Source organism: Triticum dicoccoides, chromosome 7A (assembly GCF_002162155.2).
Source record: "Triticum dicoccoides isolate Atlit2015 ecotype Zavitan chromosome 7A, WEW_v2.0, whole genome shotgun sequence".
In the NCBI taxonomy this organism is placed as follows: domain Eukaryota; kingdom Viridiplantae; phylum Streptophyta; class Magnoliopsida; order Poales; family Poaceae; genus Triticum; species Triticum dicoccoides.
The window spans coordinates 560574669-560582518 of NC_041392.1; positions in this window are offsets into that span (position 1 = coordinate 560574669).

The following is a 7850-nucleotide window of genomic DNA, read 5'->3' on the forward strand; positions in this document are numbered from 1 at the left end:
GCGGGTAGGTGGCGGCTGATGTGGCAGGCGGTGATTGGGCGAGGGGGAGGCGGCGGACGCGTCCGGCCGGGGCGGACGTGTCCGGCCGGCGCGGATCTGGGAATTAGGGTTTCGGGGAGAGGGGATCCGGGATATATCGAGGGGGACCTATTTATAGGCATAGGAGGAGTTAGGAGAGTCCAAATGAGGTGCGGTTTTCGGCCACGCGATCGTGAGCGAACGCTCTAGATGATGGAGCAGAGTTTGGTGGGTTTTGGGCCAAATTGGAGGGGTGTTGGGCTGCAACACACACGAGGCCTTTTCGGTCCCTCGGTTAACCGTTGGAGTATCAAACGAAGTCCAAATGGTATGAAACTTGACAGGCGGTCTACCGGTAGTAAACCAAGGCCGCTTGGCAAGTCTTGGTCCAATACGGAAATGCTTAATCCCCACACATGAAAGAAAGCTAGAAATGACCACCGGAGGAGAACGAAGCGCCGGAATGCAAAACGGACAACGGGGAAAAAATGCTCGAATGCATGAGACGAACACGTATGCAAATGCAATGCACATGATGACATGATATGAGATGCATGACAACGACAACAACACACGGAGACAAAAACCCGAACTCGAGGAAATAAATATAACTTAACGCTGGAAACGGCAAGAGTTGGAGTACAAATTGGGAAAGTTACATCCGGGGTGTTACAGTAACACACCCTACATTTTGGGCAAGCGCGTTCCTAAGTTATGCTTCACCCCCTCCCATCGCCCCCTTTTCGCCATTCAAAATCCTAGGCCGCCATAACCTCTCCGCTCCAGCCGCGAAACCCCACCCTCCTCCGTCCGCCACATCACCACTGTCCAGCCGGAGCCTCTTCCCCGACAACGTTGTCCAGCGCAACAGCTCGACGTCCCTCGTCCACGTCCACGGATGAGGATCCGTCATCCATCTCGCCGTCCCGCCGGTTCAGCCGCCCCGTCCTCCATCTCCAAGGAGCTGCTTTGACGATCGCCTCATCTATCGTGGCTGCTCCATCCCCACAGCGCCGCCTTAACTTGCTCCACCGGAACCACAACATCCTCACCGACTCCTCGGATGAAGCCGAGGCCTACTCGGCGCCACCAAAGAGGTTGTACACTCATCGCATCACACCTTCTCCTTAACTCGACCTCCCATCGCCGACGGTGCTCCACCCCGCACCCCCATGGAGCGCCTACCTTAAAGCCGGCGCCACGAGCGACATCTCCACGGCAGCTCTCCCCCAGTGCGAGGCCCCTTCGACGGCGGCGTCCATACCAGCCGGATCTACTGCTACTGCTCCGGCTCTTGCTCGATCGCTCGCTCTCCCAGCTACTTCTGCTGCTCTCCCCCTCGCTCGTGCTGCTGCTCTGCTCCGATTGAGCCACACTTTAGTCGACTGAATTGACTTTTGGGTCAGTCAATTTTCAGGAGTTGGGGGGGCTCACCGGAGTTAAGGAAGAACCACCCGCAGCGGGGACGGGGGCAAGCCGGAGAGGTACCCCACTATCTATCTTAGGGTTTAGGGTGGGGGGCGGGTGGCCTAGAGGGCTTGCCGGGGCGGCGATGGCGAGTTGTTTCGGGGCGGCGAGGCGGTGCTGGGGCCGGCGGTTTGGCCGGTGGTGGCTGGCGGCTCAGGGGGGTGCAGGTTGAAGATGAACTGGAGGCCCTCCCTAAATTACATGTTAAGTGCCTCTCTGCTACCATTGCGTTCAGTTTCGACAGTAGCATTCAGATTCTACAGTAAATTTCAGTTTCGACAGTTAAGTTCAGAGTCAACAGTTTTTACCTCATTTGTTGTAGTCAGGTGGTTTTTGGTGATGTTAATTTTACATCCATTTTACATCATCTATTAGAGATGCTAATAGAATCCCACTTGAGATTGACGATGTCTGTCTTGTGCTGCTTCAGCCTTAACGTCTTACGGCTCACCGGAGCTGCTCCAACGACAGAAGGATCCGTCACAACAGAGCAGTGCCCTAGACGCCGTCTATAGATTCCTCAGATCTTCCTCCACACCTCCAACAACCACCTCTGCGTCAACTGCTTCAGCGACCAACCCAATGATGCTGAGGTCGACACCGCTACGGCAAAGAGGTTGTACACTTGTTGCATCACTTATTACTATACATTCACGTAGAACCATTAGGGCTATTTTGGTTCAACGGAAAAACATCGATCCACTGGTTGTTACCATCACTCTAAATTTCTGCATGCTCTCCTTACATAATCTCACCATATTTTTTTCATATGCATGTCAGATATTTTACACAGTCATGCTGAACATGTAGAGAAAAGGAGAAGAGTTTTGCGCAGCAATACAATGTCATGCAGACATCGCACCATGGTGGGTTCAATGGAAAACCCTCCCTACCCCTCTCCAGATTGTAATCTAGAGGAAGATATCTGTTCTGAGGCGGATTCGGACGCCGCTGACCACTCCTATTTACCCCCCAAGGTGTTTGCTCTACCTTGGCATGATGATGTTAGTCATATCATGCATATGTTGCCTTGCAGTGCCTACTTTTGACATCATATATGTCATCTGCTTAGTTTAGACATGTTCTGTAATGCCACCTATTTAGTTTCTATATCATATATGGGGATTATGTAGTCTCATGTCTTTTAGCCAGCCATAATATATGTGAAATGTGCAATGCCATCCTGTTTAACTAGGCATCATATATTTGAATGATATCTTGCCCATCCTTTTCTTCATTACATTTCCATTTGTCGACAATGTTTGTACATTAAACTACTCTTCCTGTGAATCAGCCATTTGGGTGGGAGATGGAAAAATCTGGAGTGAAAACAAGGCCTTCAGAGCAGACAGTGCTACCTGTCGAAGCAGATCTCTTGTTGGGTCCCGATAGCTCCTCGGAGATGGATTCAGAGACAGATGACCAGTCCTATTCCCCCACTGAGGTGTATGCTCTAACTTGGCACGATTATACTGCTCATATCATGCATACGATGTCTTGCATTGCATAGTTTAGACATCATATACACAATATTCAACACCATGTTCTTAGTTCAGACATCATATCGAATGCCCTCTGTTTAGCATATAAATCACATATGTGAATTAAATGATGCGATCCTAATTACTTAGATAACATGTAGGTGAATTATGTCATGCGATCCTGTTTAGTTATTCATCATATCTTTGAGTTATGTTATGCTATGCTATCCAGTTTAGATAGACATCATATATGTGAAATTATGTCATGCTATCCGTTTTAGTTAAACAATATACATGTCAACTATTTCATGCCCTCTTTTTTCCACACTATCTATTGCATCTGTCTCTCATACAATGTCTGTACATTCAACTATGTTTCCTGTTTATCAGCCATTTGAATTGGAGCGGGTGATGCCAGTATCTAGCAGACTAAAAACACGGTCTTCAAATAAAACAATGCTACCTCTTGGTGGAGATAGCACCCCGATTGTACATGCACAAGAACCAGCCCTACCACACATAACCCAAAGTCTCGCAGATTGTACCCCTACTACGATGGATAGAGAACCAGCTTCACCCAATCTAACCCCAACCCCAGCTGATAGTAACCCAGTTCCTGTTGACACAACACCATCTCCACCACAGAGCTCCCAAACAAGAGCAGTTAGTAAGGCAGCTCCAGTGCCCAAAGGGCCAGTACTATCACGGCAAATCCCAACTCCACCAGTTAGTACGCTTATTCCTGTGGAGTAAGCACAACCAGCTAGTCGTAGTTTAGCATCTATCGCATTTGATGTTGTTAAATCGTATTTGCGTATCTTCCCATCTTGGAAATATTATACTGAAGATGAAGGAAAATGCCAGTTGCAGGTGTTTGTCCAGGAGTTATGTGTATGTAATGTTATTCATGGCAATTACTTTGCTTCGTCCCATACATCCTACCTCCATGATGGTTATAATATAGCAAATTTTCCCATTTTTCTCTATAGAGAAGGACCGATTTGGAAACTCAGGATGAGGTAACCTGTGCTAATACCTCAGCTATCTTCAAGAATGCTTGGTAGCAGTATCGGAATTACGTGAAGAAAACGTACTTCACCGGCAAAGAAACTCATCAAATTCCCTTACGTTCTCCTGTGACACATTTACTAGACGATGACTGGGAACGCCTTGTTCTGTACTGGTCCCGAACCAAGAATGTGGTAAGGTCTATGAGCTCATTTTCTATTTTTAAGTATTATATTCTTGCGTCTTACTGTACTCTGTTCATGTAGAACAAGTGCCTAAACCTGAAGAACAAGATTCCATTGCTACCATAGGACATAGATATATGTTTGTTTGATGCTTTTATTATGTACTAGTACTTGGCAATATAAGACTTGGTAGTTTAATCATGTCCACCTTACTAATGAACTGGTTCACCGAAATGAGTTTCATATACTAGTACATGCTAAACTTGTTATGTGTCTGCTTGTTTCTTCTTTTAGAATGCTGACAAAATATTGGGGAAGAGTGCCTTATTAAGAAACGGTAAAGGAAGTAATGCAGATAAGGTTCAAAATAGTGACACATCCTGTCTTGGTTTAGTGTTGGAGTTACTGGCCACTACCGCTTGCACAAGCTATTCAAACTCACTGTCTAAATCAGTTCGGTTTCTTGAGTCTCAACTACAAGCTGAAAGACATCGATCAGCTGTGCTGCGACAAGAAGCGGAAGGACTGCGGAAGTCCCTAGAGCATTCAGATGCATACTTTCTGGTGCAACAGCAAGCGTTGGAGGATTTTAGCGCCAAACAGGACAAAGCTAATCAGCTTGCTAAGCTTATTGCCAGCACGGTGGATACCCAGGATAATGTTTCTTGAGCTCTTCTGAAGTTGTTTCAGTTATGCTCTTGTTTTGCTGCCACGTTTATTTGCACTGGTGGCCAATTTTGACGGCCAGTGTATATGATATGCTGCTTTGTTCCCTATATTTGCACTGGTGGCGAACTTTGATGCCCAGTGGATGTAATATGTGTAATAGCTGTGATAGCCTAGCATTAGTTGCTTGCTTATTTATTTCCTTATTGTCTTATTTATTTGTTTGCTTGTAGTCATTGCAGTTCTTTTTCCGTGGTTAACTAGTGGCTCCAATAACCTATTTTTTAAAACTAGGCTACAATAACCATGGGCTAATATTTACTGTAGTGACACTGGGCCTCCTACGGGCCGTAGAAACAGTGGGCCTTCTATGGGACGTAGAAACAGTAGGCCTTCTACGGGCCGTAGAAACAATGGGCCTTCTACGGGCTGTATCATCAATGGGCCTTATACGGGCCGTATGATCGATTGGCCAAACATGGTCCAATAACAAGCCGCATTATGGACGTAAACGGGCTAGAGTTGGAATCGTCCGTTCATGGGCCGACCATAACGGGACATTGTTAATAGGCCGTATTTGATGACGCTATGAAAATGTCCCAACGTATTAACAGACCACAAACGGGCCGACTGTAACCACGGGCTGAATTTGGCCCACAAGCAGAAAATGACAGTAACGGGCCGTAAGTAAACGAATGCTAGAAATGAGCCCAAGAATATATGGGCTCTGAGAAGGCCGAAAGATAACATAGGCTGGAAACGGCCCAATGGAATAACGGGCCGTTAATGGGTATAAAGTGATACACTGTTCATTACGGGCCGTTAATGGGTGTAAAGTGATACACAGTTCATTACGGGCCAGTTTCACCACGGGCCGTTAATAGGCCAAGAATTACATAGGGCCTCATATGGGCCGAAAGACGTCATGGGCCATACATGGGCCAAAAGTGAAAATGGGCTAGAATCATATTGGATGGCCTAGATGACGCTACTGGGCCTAATTCAGATAGGGCGTAACGGGCCTTGGATTAGCGGGCTGTAAATGGGCTATATGCGAACATGCCGTTAACAGGCTTTCCATGGGCCGGCCCGCCACCTTTTGACCAAGTCAAACGGGCCGGCCTTTTCACAGGAATGGGCCTTTGTTGGGCCGTGCCATGTGTCGACGTATCATAGGCGCCTATCTGACCCACTAACGAGCTGACACGTGTTTCGTCCAGCCAATAAGAATTTTACATGTGGAAATTTCCCATTGGTCGGGGCTGTTAACGGGTTATCGGATCCAAAACCCGACCCGATAGCTTAACGACGTTCCATTACGGTGGATGCCACGTGTCGGTCACCCTTGACGAAAGCACTTCTGTGACGCACGATTTATCGTCATGGAAGTGGACACTTCCGTGATGATAATTTTGGTAATGTCATGGAACACTTCTACGACAGCACAGGTATGACTATCTTGATTCTGTCATAAATTTTTCATGGGTGTACATGCATGATAAAAAAAGTGACCTACTGTGACAAACACGTATCATCACGGAAGTGTATTTTTTTGTAGTAAGGGGACGGAGGAGCTGCTGGGCCTCGCTGGAGAGGCAACGCACGGCGCGAGCATTCGTCATCTCGGTTCAAACTCCTCTGTATGATGCAGAGCGAGCAGAGGCCGATGGTGAGGCATGGAGGTCGACGGCGAGGGGGAACCGCGGCGGCGCAGCGGTTCCCGGCGGAAGGCGAGGATCTCCGGCGAGGCAGGCGCGGACTCGACGGGGTCCTTGTAGAGGCATCGCCTCAGCGCTGCAGGCTGGGCACAGAGCAGGCAAGGCGGCAGCGAGGTTCAACAAGGGGCGCAGCACATGCGAGGCTCCAGGTGATGGTCGGCGAATCTGGTCACAGACGGAGTTGAGGCAGCCAGGTCTTGCGGTTGGCGGTGCTGAACTCCATCGGGCGGCCATGGATGGGACCTGCGAAGCGCCATGGCTGCGGGGTGCAGGAGAGGAACGAGGGGAATTGAAAGAAAACGGGGAAGGGAGAGGAACAAGGTCACCAACGGTGAGGTTTCGGGCCAAGGCAGGAGAATGAGGGCCGGGGAGGTCCTGGTGCTCTCTGGAGATCGAAGCAACGGGGATGAGCTGCTCGCGATCCCCTCGGGATCGAGCAGAGGAAGTGGCCTCGGCAGCTGCGGGCATAGGGACGAGGAGGCGGGCACACGCAGGAGGAGGAGGAGGACGGGAACGTTGTCGAGCGCGGGAGGTTGGCGCTGGGTTCACCGGCGGCGATGGTGCCACGAAGGGAGGAACAAACAGGAGGAGCTCCCTTTCGATCCCAGATCGAGCGAGCAGGGAGGCTCTCGGGCACGGGCACGCTGGAGCGAGGGGTGCAGGGTTGCGGTTGCTGGTTGGATCGGTGGACAAAGGGATTGGGGGATGGATCCCGAGAGATTTTGAGTGGGTGGCGGTGGCTGATCCGAAGAGGGGGGAGGCTGTAGGTGGCGGCGGCAAGAGGAGACAAACCTCCTAGAATTTAGGGTTTGGTCTATAAATAGACAAGGAGGTCTATATATAGCAAAACAGATCATTTTAGGGCGGTTAGGTCCCTCCGATCGTAATCGGACGGTCCGAGAAAAATAGGTTAGGAGACTCTAATGAGAAAATGATGATACTTTATTGATGTTTGGGGATGATCCGGACTCAACGATGACGACTGTCTGGGTTGGGTTAGAGGAAGCTTCGGACGCGTGAGAGGGGTCTATGTACTGCGCAAAGAGGGGTTTCGGGGCCTGGCGGTTGGTAGCGGACTGTGTAGAAGGTCTAGGGAGGAAAGAGAGGGAAAGCCCGGCAACAATTTTCGGAGACCGAAAAACGTTCGACGATTTGGCCGACTATAATGTCGCTATAGTTATCCGTTGGGGCATCAAACGGACTCCAAATGCGATGAAACTTGGCAGGCAGCCTACCTATAACATAACAACACCGCATGCCAACTTTCAACCCATTCCGAGAACATTTTTGGCCACTTATAAAATAAT